Source organism: Cupressus sempervirens, chromosome 4 (assembly GCF_028749045.1).
Source record: "Cupressus sempervirens isolate cs-2001-9-10 chromosome 4, ASM2874904v1, whole genome shotgun sequence".
NCBI lineage: Eukaryota > Viridiplantae > Streptophyta > Pinopsida > Cupressales > Cupressaceae > Cupressus > Cupressus sempervirens.
The window spans coordinates 155,725,742-155,746,754 of NC_143121.1; the positions used below are offsets into that span (position 1 = coordinate 155,725,742).

Sequence of the window (21,013 nt, forward strand, 5' to 3'; positions counted from 1 at the left end):
TTTCTTTAGATGATAACCACCTAAAAGAGATTCAACACACAAAAGTACATAAACAAGATTTTAAATAAAATTATACAATAGATTTCAGATAAAAAGCTACAAATCTAAGAAAAAACACTTCTAACCTCATGTATTTTTCAAGATCATATATAACTTGTTTAATACTGTTGTCAAACTAGTGTGGAAGGGATAGAGGTAGGACATACTGCAATCATTAAAAAATGATCATTTCAATATATTATTAAATAATACAATAGGTAGTACATTCAATTTTATAAATATACTGTAAATATAGAACATGACTTACCTTGACAAAGGTATGCCAATCATGTGTTTTCAACCCTACCCCAAAATCACCTTTCTTTGATAAAAGAGTGCTTATATTTGCAGCAAATCCTATTGGAAATTTTTCTTTTTTATGACTTCTTTTAATGCATCACTTTGTTGCTCCATTAATAATCAAGGAAGGGCACTTGTATTTATGTGGTCTCCATTGCTATTTGATTCAATGAAATCTTTTAGTGCATGATTAGATTCATGAATGTCAGTACACATTTTGGCAATTTATTCTCTATCATGCCTTCCATCCAACATTTTTCATAGTGTCTCTATTACATTCTTTCCAATATGCATAGAATCACACAAATGCATGATTGGGAGACCCTTGTAGTACAGTAATCTACTGAATTGAGTAGGATAACCTTTTATTCCTCTAGGAAGTTGGTCATTGATGCCTTGATGACCTTTAGGAGCATCAATTACAACATTATTAAATATAAGACAATATCAAAATACAAATTTTAAACTTCAAATAACAAATTGGACATTACTTCGACGATTTAGACAATTGTATTCCGACTTCCATAGATGAGGTGTCATTCTTTGTGGCCTTGATGATGTCTCTTCTTTCCCATTGAAAAGATATTTTTCGGCAATTCAATACCTATGATATTGTGGAGAAATTGTCTAAACTCATCGAACACCTGCTTTCCTAAACTTCTCAAATGACAAGATTTCATCTTCAGACCACAAACTAGACATGCAAATTTTCCCTCTGTCTGAAGACCTAAAAGATCATGTACAATTGGATCATGTACAATTATCATGCTCAACTTAAGCATATGATAGTAATGTGTAAGCACTATAACAAACCAAAAGTATGTGATCTTAACAGTATAACATAACACACAAATGAGTTAGCCCAAGGGCATCATGTATTGTCCATACAAGCATTGCATGGAATTAAAATTGTCAGTGTCTTATCGGTCTAGAGATGTCATACACGGTGATGTCATTCCATAACTTTAACAAGTCATCAATTAGGGGCTCAATATACACGTTCATATCTTTAACTTGGTATTTAGTTAGTAATTGAATAAACATAAACATTACATAATTATTATGACCATTTTCATGCACTGTTTATAAATTAATTTAGATAACTATAAAATTAAAAAATACCTGGCACAATCATTGACAACATTATGTGCTCCCTCTTTATGGACATCCAAGGAAGAATGTTATTGTTAATAATAGAAATAGGCCACACTAAGTAAACAGATCTCATATCTCCATATGGATTGACACCGTCCACTACCAATGAAAGTTTCAGATTACGAGGTTCTTCTTTAAAGTGTGACCATGTTTCTTCTATCTCTTTGAATGTAAAACCATCGGCAGGCATTCCCATAATGTCATCTTAACTTCTATTGCGTGCATGTTAATCCATAAATTGTGCCAAGCTAGTGCACCTAAATAATTTTTGAAGACGTGCAATAATGGGAATGTATTGAAGAACCTTGTGAGGCACCTTTTTTGTTATTTGATCTAGCCGATATCTACTAATATGACAATTAGGGCATTCTATTGCAAATTCATGTTGTTTATGATATAGAACGTGATCATTGAGACATGCATGTATTGTTTGATACTTCATTCCAATCTGATTCATAATGTTAGATAATTCTTGGTATGAAAGAGGAAAAATGTTTGATGGTGGTAACAAAAACTCACTAATCAACCTACAACAACAAATATGCATTGTTAATATAATAAATAGTAATTGTATGCTTACATTGAAGATGACAAAAATGACATACCTTAGCATACATGACATTGCTACTTTAGATATACCATTCATAACCTTTAAGTTCACCAACAACACTATAGGCGAGAGTAGAATTGATTGGGAGCCTTCATATAAGGGCTTGTGTGCTGTCTCAAGTAAAGGTATATCAAGACCATCTTCATCATCATTATTAGATTTGCTAATACCATTATTGTGAGCTTCTTCATCACCTGCCCCAATACCATCTTCTTCAATCATGTCCTCTGGCACATTATCATCTTCTTCCATGGGAGTGTTATCCTCAGCTTGGATATTCACACCTCCATGTTCCTCCAGTAGGAAATCCACATTCAGTAATGGATAAAAATTGTGGCCCCCTTCAATGTGACCATGTTGCCTACAATGACTCTGGATTGTTGTCATTAGAATTCTTCGATTCTTTAAGCCCTTACACTTTTTGCAAGGACAATAACATTTATTAGGTTTTCTTTAGAACTAAGCCCACAATGCAACCATTGTCTCATTATTTTGTTTTGGATTCATATTGTCAGGTGTGGTCTTTCTTCACAGGAAAATATATTTGCAAATAAATTGGACATGTTGTAGTTAATGTTTATATCTGCACATATGGAAATTGTAAATTAATGTTTTCAAATGTAACTAAAATGATCTTATAAATTTTAGAAGGCCTAGATGTTTGCAAAATGTGGAGTTATAGACAATGTATCTTAATTATTTGCAAAATGCCTCACAGAGATGTCACAAGGTGAAACCTACTTAGGTGCTATCAGCAGCATGCCTTGACTAATCCTGATAGCAATGACTAATGTGATTAATGCATCAACTAATGAAGATGACTAAAAGATCGAAACATATTAATGTATAGCAATGTTTTTCTTGAGGAAATATATGCTCTTCAGTAATATAGAAAAGGAAATATGAATTAGATGTGATCTATGTGTGCTCTAGGCAGATGGACATTACCTTTTGAAAATCATTCAACAGGGGCAAGCATGTTCTTAATAGGTATATTTATTCTTTATATGGCTCTACGCTCTAATTATAAATGATATAGTTCTTTTCTCAAGCTATACATCAAATTTACAAGGGCTGGTATATTACATAGCAGTAGTCGGCATTGCATGGTGGTCATATTGGTGGAATACTTTTTGTAAATATTAGAAATTCAAAGCTATAGTACAAAAATTGTTTGTCATTTAGTTTCAGAATTACTCCATGCTTTATTTTAAAATAATCAAATGCTTTTCACAAAGAACCTGTGCAAGTAACTAGCCCAGTATGAATCCTAACTCTCTTGAAGGACAAATTAGTTGGGTTTTCAAAGCGGTAAAATAAAGCAAACTATTTGACAAAATTTCTCAGAGTTCAGGTTACAAAAATTTCAATATGAAACAGCGTAGCGTCCTACAGTGGTATCAAAGCACAAAACATCCTGCTAGCAATTGTGTAGTGATTTAGTATTGGAGATGGCTAATGTGAGAATAAGTCTTTTAAATAGTTAAGTGCAATAAATTTTTCAGAGATGTTAAATCTGCACCTTCAAACGAGGTTCTTGAAGTGTGTATTATGCTTTTCTATTTGGGAATTTAGCTTATGAGTCCTCTTCATCTTTCCTTTACCCTTGAATTGTGAATCAATGCAAGAGACTTTGAAGATACATCAAGTTGACATGTTTTCTTATTGTCTAGTCAATCTATCACATTTTTCAAATGAAGGTATTACAAATGATGCTCTTGAACTATCCATGATAGAGTAAAAGGAAGTAGAGGAGCATGAAAAAAAAATTACTCAAAAAAAATAGAAATATGTTTCCTTGTTAGTTTTCTATTTCTAATAACCAGCTCAATGAGATCTCAATATTCTAAACATAGCCAAATAATATTTAATGGTAAGAAAAACATGAGTAAAAAGGGATGCAATTTATTCTTATAATAACACAACTCTTACCCTTTTAACTAATAAAAAGACATTTGTGTACTCGTTTCACACCCTTCATGGATTAATAAACTCCTCAATATTAAAGAATGATCTATCTGAAACATGCACTTCAATCAAGCCTATAGCCTCATCAAGTTTATTTCCATTTGAAAATATTTGATATTATTTGGTGTAAATTAAAGAGAAATATGGAAGGATAGAACATTAGAAGAGGAGGGAGATGTGACCCACTTTTTTAAAATTGTACAATCAAAAGGATGATGGCCCAATAGGCTCAAATATGACTTAAGCACTAAGTTACTAAATGATCCTTTGATGATAATGAATTGGAATAAGTTGTATTTGAGGAGATACAACAAACTGATGTAAGATAGAAGCCTAATTATGCTAAATGAAAACTTATAACATAATAAAAAAGACAAAAATCAGACATGAAATTGTAATGAGTGGAAATAGAAACCACATGTCATCACTAACATAGGATTTAAATTTGAAGTTATTTTGGAGGGTATAGGAAATCTAGATGTCATACACTTGGGTATAGAATGCCTTCTCACTATATACCTTATACTTTCTCCCAAAAAATTTAGAGATCATTTATTTAATCCTATACTTTCTAGATTTGTAATAATAGGTTTGCTACCTATTCTTGTACATGAAAAAAACATAATTTTTTTGAAAACCATAAGTATTCTTTACACATGCAATTTCATGTAAACAAACATGTAGGAAACCCCAAACTCGAACCAATTGCACAAAATTGTGATAAATACAAAAGAAGCCATAAGTTGGGGAAACCATAAACCCTAGAGATAGAGAGAGGTAGTCAGATTGCAAACCATAATATTAAAATACCTAGAGAATGTGTACAGGATGCTGAGGATGCCCTTAATCTTCTGTGTTGCTCACTCTATAGTCTCCTTAGCCAACTGTTAATGCCATTTGTGTTGACGAGAACTTGGATGCCCTCTGCAAAATAGCTGGTGGTTTTGATCATCCCACAGGAATAGAGGACCCAAGATGTTAGTATGTAGGAAAAGTCTAAAATAATCCCAATTGCATTGCTTTAGTTTGAAGAAAATTAAATTTGGGTTGAGAAATCTACCTAGCCCTTATGTCAATATGACAAAACCTTGAGAACTTTTGTGTAGCCGTCCTTTGAGAGGCCTTGTGAGGACAAATACTTTTAACTATCATTCATATGTAAGTGGTAACATATGTGCTTCTCACAGCTGCAAGATCAAGGCCTCTTCGAAACACAATATCTAAAACCCTCCTAAAAAAGGATGCTTCAAATCATTGAGTAAGCAACACTTGTAAATCATTAAACTTTAATTTATTTTCTTGGTCATCATACTTGCATAAAAGAGACAGTGTTCCTAAGAATGCAAGAAAGACTTTGTAGCTTAGACTAAAGTCTAGTTTCAAGAGTTTGGAGATAGAGTGAAACACTGGATCACTTTAAATGAACCTTATGCCTATGCGGCTATAGGATTAGATATGGGCATAATCCCGTCGACTCATCATTTGGCAAAAAAGCCATATATTGTAGCCCACAATCTCCTCCTTTCTCACACAACTATAGTGAATCTCTACAATAGCAAATATTAGGTAACCCATCCAATGTTTTCTTAATATTACTTTTGATTATGTGTGGGTTTTTATCGTTCATGTTTCAGATCATTTTGTTTCATGTGTCTTGTGGCTGTGCTATTTTGGTTTCTATTAAGATGATGTGTGCTGGGTCCTCCTAAGCCAAAGACCAAATGTGGACCATTGACTATAGAAGATTTTAACTGTGATGATTTGGAGCTAATGCTATTGTTAAAAGACCACCTTTGGGCTTGAATACTTGGTTGACACTAGATGCTTTTAGTTGTTTGCTATGATATCAGCTGAATGTAAGGAGAATCTATGTAAGTTTTTGTGAGTGAGAATGTGAATGAATGTATGGTCAAGCCCTTTCTCAAGGGAATGAAGAGAAAATAGTCAAGAATGGTGATATTTTTTAGGGGAAGCTACTATAGATTATAGGTAGGAAGCACATGCAATCTTTCTAGTTAAGACAAAGCTTCCACTTCCTAGCTGGAAGAAGAATTACATAATTAAGGGGTGGATAAAAAGGTTTAGGGGATATTTTGTTAGAATCTTGTTTGTCTATGTGGTACATGGTCATTTCTTTTCATTATGGACCTTGAAGTTAATCCTTGGCTCTATGATGCTGCTTTTTTTGTTGACTCAGGTTGTGTATGGAGTGTAGAGGTAATTAAATTTTTGAAGGTGCATGTTGCAGTGCTTGCTTCAATTAGACCTATTTATGGAAACAGTGTATATGCTAATGTATTAGGATGCTGGAAAATAGTGCCTCCTGAAAGTGGCCATATGAGCCAATCTAGTCTGGTTTGTGTTTCTTAGTGGTGTTTGAAGGATTATTTGATTCCTTTTGTTATTTTTCCATTATTTTTTTGGAGGGTTATGGTTGTGCAACATGGCTCTCATTGACTATATGCTAACTAGATGGTTGGGTTTATGTAGGAGCAACTTTTGTTCAAATTTTCTATCGCTATATTTGGTGAAAAGATTTTCATTTGCTATATAGTTTTTGAATTATTTTTATATCTCTAGCTATTGTTCTTGATACAGCAGGGCTGGAGCTACTTGATAGACCCCAAAAATATATATTTGAAAAACTACCTATATTTACTCTCTTATGTTGTTATTTAGAAGAAGTGAATGCGAGTTAGCTTCTTGGAGCACCAATCCTTTTTTTTGTCATTGACCAAAGATATCTCTTATTCACTTTCTTTTAGCTAATTTTTTTGTCTTACAATTGACCCCTTTGAGTGTTAATCTTCTTCATTTCACACATGCATTCAATCACAATAATTTGTAACAGAGACTCCATTAATGGGTCATTTAATTAACGTCTTTGAGAGTTAATCTTCTTCATTTCATACATGCATACAATCACAATAATTTGTAATGAAGACTCCATTAATGGGTCATTTACTATTATGTATGATGTTTGATAGATTTTTTGGAAAGATGAATGGCTATTTTATATTCAATGGTTGTTAGACAGTACTTTAGTTCTCATGTTCTTATGCTATCCATTGCTTCACTAGAAAATAATTTCTTTGTATTTCCAGTCTTAAGCACATTTTTTGACATTCATTATTTTTCAAATGTGTTTGTATCTAGGGTGGCCAGGTCTTCTATAGACACAAAAATCATTTATTCATTCTCCACAATAGCAATGCCACCAACTTCAAATGCTAAGTCCACAGCAACAACAACTATTAATGTAAGCACAAGCACAAGGAAATCTGACATCACCTTCAGGTTCAAATGTTAATGATGTGGAAAGTAGAAGACTTTGGATGCTTCTGAGTAGTAGGAATCTATTGGAAAATGAAGATGGTGTAACTGAGAGGGGAGGGGTGAATCAGTTACCACAAAAACATTTTCAAAAGTCCCAAAGATGCCTTAAACTTAGTTGCTGCTGCTACAAAAATCACTGCTTAAAACTTGATAGGTGTTTAGTTAATTTATGAAGCATTTACTGAAATAAGCAATTATGTAAAAGAAAGTAATCATTAACACAGTAGACACCAGATTTATGTGGAAACCCAATATGGGAAAAACCACCAGCAACTAGTCACCAATTTTCACTCTTCTGAAGTGAGCCCTGTTAGGAGCCAACCCTGTTAAAGGTTACAAAACACACTGTTAGGTGTGACCCTGTTAGAGGATTTAATCACCCTGTTAGGAGTGGCCTTGTAAGAGGTCTTTTGAACAATTCAACTGAATTGCCACCCTGTTAAAGGATTTATGAAATGGATGTTAAACCAACTCTGTTAGGAGATTTTGGAATCACTGTTACAATGGTTAGAAAGCAACAATGAATGATTTGAAAATACATGCAACTTATCTTGCTGAATACAGATCTCAGTTTTGCTCCACAAGATCCTTACTGATCAAATATATCTCTGCAGCTCCAAGATTTCCCTCTGCTCAATTCTACTTAGGCACACACAAGTCTCTTCCTTGCATTTCCTTGCACTATCCGTATATTCATTCTCTCCTCTACTTTTTTTTATCTTGAGCACCTCTTTATATATTATTCTTAATACCAGGTCGGCCCAACCAACTTGTTAAAACAATTCCAAAGTCGGCTTGCCCAACCAACTTGATGAAACATATTCCAAAGTCGGCTTGAACTAAAAAACAAAATTCTTCACTGGCCGACGCTGCTCGGTCAATACAAAACAAAAACTTCCTTCCTGTGTTAACCGGCAGAACTCGGTAAAAACTACAATTACCGGGGAATTCGGTAAACCTGCCACTTCCTTTGGAAACCGACTGGACTCGGTAAAAGCTGTCTTCGACTACTGAGTGAGCTCGGTGAAAACTCGGCTTTCCTTAGCTTACCGTGCGAACTCGGTTAACACTAACCGTTCGCTACAAAATCCTTTGATACCCGAGTGATCTCGGTAAGAACTAAAAATTTCCTTAGCTTACCGAGTGAACTCGGTTAACACTAACTCACCGTGTGACATACAGGAATGCTCGATATACACTGCAAAAGGCTTTTACTGACCGACTGAGCTCGGTAGACTCTGTAAACTGTTTTCCTGGTTGATAGAACTCGGTAGACTCTGTCTGATAACTGATATGACATTTGTGTAACATCAAAGACAATACACAATTATTTAATTGTATCCAACAAATGTTGCTGGCAAGGATGGTCAACCAAATGCTGTTGGTGATATGACCCAGAATGTTGGATCTCCATTACAGTCTACATGACCTGAAGCTGACATGATATTGAAGGTATATATAGTGTTGTTTATTTGGAAAGGCAGTTTAGTGTGGCTTGGTTATTTCCTTATTCTTCCATGTTCACTCAACCATAATTTTCTTTTATGACATCTAGAATGAGATTTCAATAGAATACTCATCTTAGTTTCCCTAAATTTATTTTCTTTTTCCTAAAGGAAATCTTTATGCATTCTAGTATTTTTTGTGTGGACCCCTATTAAAGCTTATTAATTGAAAAACTCTATGTTGTTTTCAGTTCTGTCAAAACATGGGATAAACTTGCAATGGTTTTTGAAGGTTTTGTTATGCAGTTTCTAATGGCATTTTGCACCCTAGTGTTTCTCCATATGGCACAAATTGCATGTTGCAATTTGTGCCTAATGCTTCAAGCACACTATTTGTGTCATAAGGACATTTGATGATTGATAGCATTATAGAACTATCTAGGCCTAATTTTTTTGCAAGTTTTAGTGTTGGAACAAATGATGTACTACCAAGCAATTTTGTTAACATCTCATCATTGTCATCATATTTCAATCAATTCAATTTATGGTATATTTGTTGTATTCCAAATGAATACTATTTTTGCTATCTTTCAATCATGTGAGCACTTATTGATCTCATTAAAAACTGCCATTGTCTTCCATTTGAAATGTGTATCCTTCTCTCAGAACAGTCAATGTGTAGTATATTATTTTTTCTCAAAACTAAAGTCTTGGAATAAAAGAAAGGCCTCTACTTTGTTTACCTTGCAAAGTTGTGTATATATCTTTCTTGGAGGCCTTAGATTGTTGTGTAAGCGAAGATTGATTTTTTAAGCCCTTGGACAAAATTGTTTTAATTTGGATGCTTTGTTTCCCTGTTAAGGCATTGTCAAGAATCCTTTGAATGATAGGAGCCTGAACAATGTACATTGCTAACATTGAGATATAAGATTGAAAGGATAGAGAAATATTCTTTTGTTAAATTGAGAAGAAAGCAACTAGCAGATATGTATGTAAAGAAAAAAGAGCATTCATTCAAAGGGATGCATGCAAAAAGATGACTAGGGGTGGTAGTAGCAACTAAAACAATTTGATCAACCAATCTTGTGGATCATCATTGAACTGTTCACAATTACCTCATAAAAAATGAAATATTTGAGCTATAATAACTTTGTCTATGATGCATATAGGTCATAGAAACAATCAATGAAACTTTAATCCATATTCATCCACAATGATACCATCTCTAGAGATATCATTTCCCAGATATAGGAGTTCATGTACTAGCCAAAAAAGTACTTATTTTTTGTGGTACATAATTTTAATTCTTCATGCTATTGAGTATAATCTCATGGTTCTTAATGTGTTATCATTAGTGTTCTTGAGGCAAGGACAAAATATCTTATAGGTAGTTCTAAATAACATTTAGAGGATGAAATAACTTTAGGACAAGATACCTTATAGGTCTAAATAACTAAGTTGGTCTGGAAGTAGACAAAGAAGCATGGTAAATAATTCTTAACCACAAAAATGTGTTTCAATAGCTTTTTATCTTTATTCTCAAGTCCCATTCTGATCTGATCACAATCATAATAAGATATTAGGTCATATTTGGAGAAGCTACATGCAACTCATTAACTGACTATTCTATTCTAGAGACAAGAAATTGGTAATTTTTAGCTTTCTTATTTAAGTCATGATAACCGATGTACATTCAAAAATAAGGATCCTTTGTTTGTGTCTGATATGATATTGGTTGCTCTAATTTGCTTTTGCATTTTACAAATTGATATGATAAAACTTTCATGTGGCTGAAACTCTATGTTTAGATACCATGAACACCCATGAAGCATCTTCTAAAATTCCTTTTGATAAATTTTGATCTGAAACATTAATGTACATATAGGCACTAAAGTTGAAACGAAAACCTAAAATAGTGTTACCTGCCGTTTCTCGAAGGCCAAGGTTCACCATACTCCCATCCACCACCACATTTGCACTGAAGTTGTCAAACACTGTTGGCACGTAGTCCTGGCGACAAAATCCACACAGGTTCAAAACCCATAAGCTTTCAAAAGAAAAGAAAAATACCAAAAGACATTTACAAAACAAACCAAATAGCCCACTAAACCCATAAAATCTGAGATTCAAACATTTATTTACTTTGCCTCCATCAATGCAGGCCAGATTCAAGACTTATAGTCAAGAAAGTGTTGCTTGTATAGGAAATAAGAATACAAGTCTTTCCTGTGGCATAACAATGAATTAGGGTCTTGTCCTCCCAAAGAAAGCACTTGCCTTCAACTTGTGCTTCCACAAAAAAACATGCCACCACAATTTTTGCAAAGAACAATTAGAGGATGGGGTCTATCCTCGAATGCACCAAAACACATGTATTATATGTTGGCTCATGGCACATCCAAACACCACTTGCAAGGCTCAACGTGGCCCCTGCTGAAAATGCCTCCCCTTACTAACACATTCTCATTTTGCAAATGCTGGTCTGCAAACACACCACTCCTCTCACCACTCACTCCCTTTCATCTGCAAAACACCCTTCCACACATGATGGTCAAAGCCCCTTTAATTTGCCCATTGAACAAGAATTTCTCTTCACATGAAGTAGAACTTTTTTTATTTTAACATAATGAAACCCGTGTTGGTCGAAATTTTGACCAACATAGGCATGGATTTAAACAAAAGATGTTTTCCCTTGCATATTCCAACCAATTTGACCCCATTTTAATAGATGGTCGAAAATTTTGGTCTAAAAATAGGGTCAAATGTACTAGTGTTTCAATCAACTAAAGTATGCAGAATGAATGAAATAATATGTACCATGTGCTTAGTGCATATATAGAAGTAAATGTTCAAAGCCAAATTGAAAATAAAAAGAGATATAAATTATCGATCATCATCTTAAATCACTATGGGAGATAAGATAAGATCAGATAAATTTATTAATGTCCAACAAGAGACCACTGAGGGTCAAAGACTTCCCAACTTCCCACGTGCAACAAACAACCAAAAATTCATGGTTACACTTTATATTCTGCAATTTTACAAAAGTTCCAAAAGTTTCAGTTTTGCACCTTTTCAACTTTGCAAGGTTTTTCCAATTTTGTAACATTAAAGATAATTTCTATACAAACCAACACAAGACCCTTACAAACACATCCAATTAGCTTCAGATTGTGCCAATTTTAATATTATACCATAATCAACCAAAATGCAACTTTGACTACTCGTTGACTAGTGTTGACTCGAGTTGACCAATGAGCAAATGATTCAAAAACTTGTCAAATGATTACAACTCAACATGAAATGACCACAAATGCAAAACACACCTAAATGCAATTAACTAGTGATCAAAATGCCCAAAATTGAAGGGAGACATGGGAGGGTCAACTAGGATGCCCCTGCATTATACGTCCCATGATGGTAAAACTCAAGTCCCTTGAGTTGCTAGCTCCTGCAAAGTGACTTCATGTTTGATCACATCATGCTCTGCCATCCATACTGCTTCAGCTTTAGGAAGAGCATGCCATTTGACCAAATACTCATTTTAGGTGCCCTTCTTTTTCTTTCTAATCACTAAGTGGCAAGAATGCATTCCAATTTCAAGGGCTTGTTAGGTGGCAAGTCTATAATCCATTCCACATCTTTTTAGGTGTCCTCTACCTGTTCTGATCACTAACCTCATTATCCCCTTTGTACAAAGTCAGATCTTCTATGTTGAAAAAGGGTGATATCCCAATATTAGGTGGAAGCTCTATTTCATATGCATTATGACCATGCTTATAAAGAATTTTTCATGGACCTATCTTCTTCACGAGAAGCTTATGGTACTGATCTTCAGGCAGTCTCTCCTTCCTCAAATATGCCAACACCAAGTCACCAACTTTGAAATGTTTCTCCTTCCTTGTCTGTTCTACCTTCTCTTTGTACTTTATTACTGAATTTTCCAACCGAGTGTTTACTTCTTCATGAGCATACTTAATAGCTTCTACAAAAGTCTCTCCCATGGCACTTCTACCTTACATGTTATGAATATCTCTCAACTCCATGGGTCCTCTAGGATGGTACCTATACACCACTTCAAATGGAGTCTTTCTTTTAGACCTATTGAATGATTCATTGTATGCATATTCTGCCTGGCTTGAACTTAGATCCCAAGCTACTCCATGTTTCTTTGTCAGACATTTTAGGAAGTTGCCAAGTGCCCTATGCACAACTTCTATTTGGCCATCTATTTGTGGATGATAGGCTGAAGAAAATGTGAGTAAGTCCGCAATGTCTTCCATAGGGCCCTCCAAAAGCGGCCCACAAACTTAGTATCTGTGTCAGTCAAAATGGATAGTGGCAGTCCATGAATCCTAACCACTTGCTTGAAAAATAATTTTGTAATTTGAGATTCATCATGACTGCTCCTACATGGCACAAAGTGAGCCATCTTGTTAAATCTATCTATCACCACAAACACCACATCCATACCTCTAGTAGTCTTAGGCAATCTTGGACAAAATGCATGCTTATACTATCCCATGGCATATTAGGAATTGGTAGAGGTTGAAATAACCCTGAGTTTGTAGATGATCCTTTAGCTATTTGGCATATCCCACAACATTCAACAACGACGTCTACTACTGTCGCAGTGGCGACACATGTCCGTCATAATTGTGACACTTAGACATCGCAAATCGATACCAAATGTATTAGTGCTTGCTTCTCTCTACAAACCATGCCAATAATAGAACCTTGTAACTTGGTCCAAGGTTCTATCTACTCTAAAATGTCCACCTAGAGTTCCATTATGCTTTTCCCTAATAATGTTCTCCCTCATGGAAGATTTGGGATGTCCAATCTGCTTCCTTTGAATAGAAGTCCTTCCTGCAACACAAAATCAAAGAAGTCACCATAAAATCAAAACACACTCTATAGGCCTCGTTGAAATCCTCCTCCTCCTGGTATAGTCCTTTAATCTGATCCAATCCAACAATCTACAACTGAATTTCTGCAAACACCCTCCTCTTCAAAGCATCAACTACCTTATTAGCTGCTCCTTTCTTTTGTTTGATTGTAAAGGTGAAAGACTAAAGTTGCTCCATCCACTTAACATGCCTATGATTCAATTTTTCTTACTGTTAAAATATGATAGCATCGGTCAGAGTTCAAGGATAAACTGGAAAACTGTATGCATAGGTGTGTGGATGTATGTATGCTAGTTCACCTTGTGAACTGATATACATGCATAAACACACATATACATAGACCTTAAATTATCTTTAAATTTCATTGAGATCATTCTTGCATTAAACTGATCAATCTAAGTATGAAAATCTGAGCAATCAAATTATATTTATTTCTTGAATCGAGCTGCACATCCTTGATCAATATCGATCGTGTGTACTTCAGTATGGATCATGTGGATGATCCACTAACATGATAGATTGGAGGCTGTTAATGAAGATTGTTTAGCGTATAAACATAACCAATAACCATTGGTTTATTAGCAAATAGTTCCATGTATAATCACACCTGATCATCGGGTTTGTTTGACAAATATGTCTTTAACATCGTGTCTCTTGAAAGAGACATGTACCCAAATACACATGACCTTTCCTTCATATGACTCTCGGTGGATATAGATAAGTTAACTGATTATGAGAATCTATCATCGAAATCATGTAATGATTATATCTCTTTAGATCGGGCCTGCAGTATAGCAATCAAATTACATTCAAACTTTGCATTCAGTGTTCAAAATTGAATTAATTCATATCTATTCTATGTTGATTATCAGCTACAAGCAAACTATATAGATAAATATCCATTAAATCTGCAAACAAGCCATAACCATAATAGTCTGATCATAAGTTTGATTAAGATTTACATGGTATCAGAGCGTAGGTAAGGGAAATCCAAAATAAAACTTGACAAATCAAATTTCTTAGCTTAATAGTATAGTGGAATTCCATTCTTCGAGATGACAAATGTAATTAGATCTGAGGACTACCTTAAAGGTGCTAACAACTTCACAACACAGAAGTTGAGAATCATGATGATATTAAAAGAGAACAAGTTAGATTCATATGTAACTTGTTTTTTTTTGTTGAATATATGCTTTTTATTTGGTTTTGAGAATTTGAACACAAATAATGTGCAACACTGGAAATGAACAAAACATATATTGAAAGCTGCTTCAAATGAAGTAATTCGAATAATTCAAATGTTTATATGGGAAACACAATAACAACATTCAAATCTATATATAAAGTGGAACCCGAAAGTTGAGTGTAGCAGCAAATGAAATTAATGGTGGACCCCAAAAGTAAATCACAGTACATACAAGATGAACGCAAGTCTTCCAGCATGAAGTACAAACCAAGGAGGACGGACTATATAGCTCCTGCCAATATGATCGCAGGACTTTAGGTAGTAAGCCACTGGCCTAAATACAGATCGCAGGCCTTGGACGTTGCTTATTGTTCAGTCCTGAGTGCAGCCGAAAGCCTTTATGCATAGATGATCCCCTGATCTTAAAGTGAGAGGTCCAAATAATGATTGCAGCTCCTATTGGTAAACTGCCAACCCTCAGATAATTCACAGACTCAATTTGCTGGTGTGATTCCAAGAAATGGAAACCACTACTAAATATGGAACAGTAGCTGTTAATTATTGTTAGTTGGACAGCTGTTATTTCTGACCCGGAAATAGCAGCACTATTTATGGGTAGCTTGGACAGCTGTTTGTTCTTATCTATGAATAGCGGTTGTATTTATGGGTGGTTTGGACAGCTGTTTGTCCACTTGCCAAAAATTAGTAAATGGTTATTATTTACTAATTTTAGAGATTCCCTTTTGGACACCTTGCAACCAATTCTATTATTGGCTGTTGAGTTGTCTTAATCTCAGTCGTTGGTTTGATTTAATCTCGGTCGTTGGTTTACCAACGAGAGTAGTATAAAAAGGGGTCTAGGGGGCATTTGGAGCACAAGGCAGGAAGCTTTTGGAGAAGCAGTTTGCAGTGTTAGCAAACAGTCTTGCAGTATTAGCAAGGAAGCTTTTGGAGAAGCAGTTTGCAGTGTTAGCAAGGAAGCTTTTGGAGAAGCAGTTTGCAGTGTTAGCAAACAGTCTTGCAGTGTTAGCAAGAGAGAAGCTTTTGTGAAGCAGTTTGCAGTGTTAGCAAACAGTCTTGCAGTGTTAGCAAGGAAGCTTTTGGAGAAGCAGTTTGCAGTGTTAGCAAACAGTCTTGCAGTGTTAGCAAACAGTCTTGCAGTGTTAGCAAGGAAGCTTTTGGAGAAGCAGTTTGCAGTGTTAGCAAACAGTCTTGCAGTGTTAGCAAGGGCGCAGTGTTAGCGCAGGGATAGCAGTGAGAAATATCAGCGGAAGAAATTAGGAGGTTGTCGGAGTTCTGCCAATGTGAGGCAAGGAATTTTGTATCTCTTGATTTGCTGAAGTTTAATATAATTTCTCATCTGTAGAACTGGTTTTCCCTTAGGGGTTTTTCCAGGGACAATTTGTCCGAAAATATTGTGTTGATTCTGTTGCGCATTTCTTTCCATATTTTAAGTGAAGTTGCAGTTGTGTTATTTTTCGATATTAGCTGGGAATTTATTTTCAGCAGTTTAATAATCATTTGTGATAGGAGATTAATAATCAGTGACTGCAATAGTTTGATTTTTCACAGTAGCAAGCTCGTTCCCAATCAACCTCCTTAATTGGGATGCAGGTTTCAGACTTTGGCAATTATTCTCTTCTTAAAGAGATCAGATTTCCACAATCCATGATAGCTAAGCACCATAATTATTCTCCTCTCCAATTCAAACAATAATATCTAGCAAACTCTCTCCTTAGACACAGTTGAAACAGTAAGGAGGAATGGCAAATTGTTTTACCTCAATAACAATTTGCAAAGCATTCTCAGAATTATTCTTAGAACTCAAAAACCCTCAGCCAGATGATTGAGAAATAAAATAATATTCCAGGATCAAATTCTCATAATGAGAATAATATTTATAATAGCACTTATGCAAATTGGCTTCATCATTACACCTTTCACTAAAGAGGCTTCAACATTAGAACAACACTTTATATTATATAACATAAAGTGCATAAATTATCTCATCTTGAGAAAATGATTGAATTAACGACTAGCACCATTGAGTCAACATTTGCCCTGCCAAAAATGGTAATTGACCACAAATAAACTTACTAAAAATAGCAAGTCTACAACTAAGACCCTCAAATCCAACTGCAACTCACGAGGGTTGCGATGATGAGCTGGCAAATTGCAGCCCCAAGAACCTACTAAATTGGGGATATTACAAGCAAGATGATCTCAACCCACTTTAATGGTTGTGACAAAGTTATAACATAAGCTTGGTTAGATAAGCTCAACAATTATCTTGTATTGCAGCCCATGACTGATGAGGATGCCATCTTCTTTGTTGTGTTGTATTTGGACGAAGTAGCTCATGACTGGTGGTACCATGGGCTTGTTTCACTACATCACAATCAAAGAGTTTCCTTTCAGGAGTTTGTTGATAGCTTGTTCGGTTTGATAGGAAGGACCTTGAGACAAACTTAATAGAGCTGCCACAATTGAGATAGATGGGTGTGCTTGAGGCCTTTATCAATGAGTTTCTATGGCTAGCAGTGATGGTATATTATATCTCAGAGAGGAGACGAGTCATGCTATTCATAGAGGGTTTAGTTGAGCCACTTAGAGGGTAGGTTAAGTTCTTGGATCCACCTACCTTGAAGGAAGCAATGGAAAAGACAAGGAATCTTGAGTCATCTACTCCATGAAGTAAGTTTTCTTCAAAACCTACTACTTCATCATATGATAAAGAAGCTGCTAAGAAAGATGATAGAGCTGATTCTATGCATCTTATGGCAGCCACTTTAGATAAACAGATGCTAAATGATCTTACCTGAGAAGGTGACTATGTTTCTATAGTAGAGCCTAAGGATAAAAATAAGATGAAGGATTGGTTTTATAATGATGATGAGAGTTTTGATTTTTCTGGATAGCCTACTGATCATGAGCATGAGACAGATGAGGTTTCAGCGGATGGTGATGTAGTGATTGATGATTCAAACCTCAAGGTGGTGTACCTTTCTAGCATGAGAAAGGAAGGTGCCTTCAAAATGCATGGGCTCTTGGCAGGGCAGCATGTTATTGCACGCTTTGATACAGGTGCTACACATAATTTTTTTGATTTGCATCTAGTTGCCAAGATAGGGATTAGCACACAGGACTTTGAGGGACTTAGGGTACAGGTGGCTAATGGTTACACCCTTAGGTGTAATAAATTGATTTTTGAGCTTCCCATGAAGTAAAATAATTTTTATTTTATGGCAGATTTCAATGTAGTAGACATGGGCAGCACTGATGTAGTACTTGATATGAGCTAGTTGCATACTATTGAGGACATTTATGTCAGCGCCAAAAAATGTAATGTCCCCATTTTTTCTAGCATTGGAGTTTCGGGGATTAGCCTATTATTGTGATTCTCGTAGGCTAATTATTGTAGATAGAGGGTCTTCTGTGGCAGTGACTTGGCTTGGGAGGGTCTTATCTTCTCCAAATTTTAGTAAGCTACAGGTTGGTCTTCGTTTGGCTAAGATCGGACTTTGTTTGGGCTTAGTTTTGCGTATTTACTATTTTTGGTAAGTTTAATGTTGATTGAGATGGACCCTTTCTATTTTTGGAAAGTGCATTTCGTCACATAGAGAAATAATAGGCATGATTCCTATTTTAGACAACATATTTAAATGAAGAGTATTTTGGGAGTTATTATATTTTAGTGCCAAATTATTATTAATTATTAAATAGCTTATTATAAAGCTATAATTTAACTTTATAATTTCACTTAAGTTGAGAGTTGAGTTGTTATTGGAAAGTGCCATTTATTAATTAGTTAAGCCAAGTCAAGTGAGAGAATCTAAAGAAAGCTTCTAATTAATGTTGTGTGGTGAAGCTTCTTGAGTGATGTTACATTTTGGCAATAAAAAGGGAATTTGGAGATTATAAATACAAGCCCATTTGTTGAGAAAAGCATGCTTGGATATTTATTTGCTTTTGCTTCCTTTGTGCCTTTTTTGAGTTCTGATTTTTGTGCCCTTGCTGAAGTATAAGGGTTTGAATTCTGGGTTGTTCCATTGGATCTACAACTGAAGTATTGTAGATTCAAATCAAAGATTTTCTTCCAGATTGTGTTGCAAAAAGTTGCTATCTTCTCCTACTATTCTCATTGTGTCTAAGCAGGGATTTATTTTCATTGATTGCTGAACGAATTGGAAGTAATTCGTTGGCTGAAGATTGTCTTGAAAATCTATGATTGAAAGAATGTTGTTTGTGGAATATCTTCTCATACTATTTTGGCTGTAGCTTGGAAGAATTCATTGTGCTGAGAGTTTGTAGTGGATGGAATTCTGGAAATTGTTTTGGAGTCTTCCTTTACTGTTACTGTTGTTGGTTCAGCATTGGCTGAAGCAATTTGTATGCAAATTTTCGTACTTAAGGACTGAGATTGGAAGATCGGGCATTGTGTTAGAGTATCATTTGCATTTGATTGGCATTCTTAGGTCAGCAACGTTGGTTTCTTTTACCCTCTTAGCCTGGATGCCAAGCTGCTACATTTTGGTGAGGAGTCTTTTGTGATTTCGTGTGCCAAAGACCTTGCTGGGTGTTGTTACATCTTGCATAAAGCTTCAGCGATCTCGTGCTTAGAGATTTCTGCTACTGGATATTATTTCTCCTACAGTCTTGGACTAATTTTGGGCTCACATGTACATCTGATCAAAGGCATTGGATATCTTTACGTTGGTCCCTACCTATACATCTATCTGGACCTCCATATCTGCTCATATCAGAACAACATTACAGGCCAGTCAATACATTTATTTCTTTGGCATCATGGTCTTGTCAATAGCTACCTAGCAATTGGTGAATTGGAATGTAACTCAAAGGGGAAATCGAAGGTTTGTTGCAACTTGTATCAAGAGCTAAGAATTTTCCAGTCTCATCATTATTTGTAACAACTAAAGTTAGTTTTCTTGCAGCCTTCAGAATTGATAGATGCTGAATTTTCATTGATTCTAATTTTCAGAGTTGGAACATTAGTGGCAATTGATTCTTTCATATCATTTCTTTGTTAGAAAATCTAAAAGCCCAAGAAACAACACACTTTAGCTATCAGAGTATGCTTGTAAAGTGTTTGACGTAATGTCAAACATCTAAAAGTAAAGTAGTTGATAATTTGTTAGAGTTAGAACTAGTTAGGGTTTTTACAAAAAGGATGGAGATGAGATTCATTAAGGATGGCAAAACACACATCCTTAAGCCCATTACAAATAGAAATCTGAAGGTCATTTCGTTCAGGTGTATGGAACATCTTGTACAACATAATGATATAGTATTTTTTAGTTTTTTTTATTGGAATACATAATGATATAGTTGATTGGGCAACAGAGTGTAGGACATTGCCTACTTTAGATGGGACAAACAAGCCAACCTACCACCTAGATATTCAATAGCCTAGAACTAAACTCTCTAAAGTGTTTAGTGACATACCCCTTGGTAGACCACGTGATCAAGGAGTTGAGCATATTATTGAGGTAGAGGAGGGCACTAAGTCTGTTATGATTACTCCTTACCAGCAACTTAAGAGGCTTAAGGATCAGATAGAGAAGACCATATAGGAGTTGCTCACTATGGGACATGTTAGGCCGAGGAAGTCTCCTTTTGCTTCATCAGTTGTATTAGTGAAAAAAATGCATGGGACACTAAAAATGTGCATTGATTACCAGATGCTAAATAGGAAAACTATTAAGAACTAATATCCAATTCCACGGATTGATCAGCTGCATGGGGGATGCTACTTCTCCAAAACTGATTTGAGATTAGGATATCATTAGATAAGGGTCAAAGAGAAGGATGTGGAGAAGATGACATTCTGGTGATGTTGTGGCCACTTCCAATTTCTAGTCATTCCCTTTGGCTTGACTAATGCCCCACCATATTCTAGTCTATAGTGAACAGAGTCTTCCATAACTAGTTGGGGAGATTTGTTCCAGTGTTTTTTGATGACATATCTATTTATAGTAAGACATAGGATGATCATGTAGCACAACTGGATACAGTATTGGATATTATTGATAGGGCTTTCTTGTAT

At 35.3% G+C, this 21,013-nt stretch overlaps 1 pseudogene; it reads right to left on the reverse strand.

The window, feature by feature from the left end:
* LOC149560444 (clathrin heavy chain 1-like) overlaps nucleotides 1-12,857 on the reverse strand; it is a 30,807-nt pseudogene extending 17,950 nt beyond the window's left edge.
* Nucleotides 12,858-21,013: the final 8,156 nt, after the last annotated feature.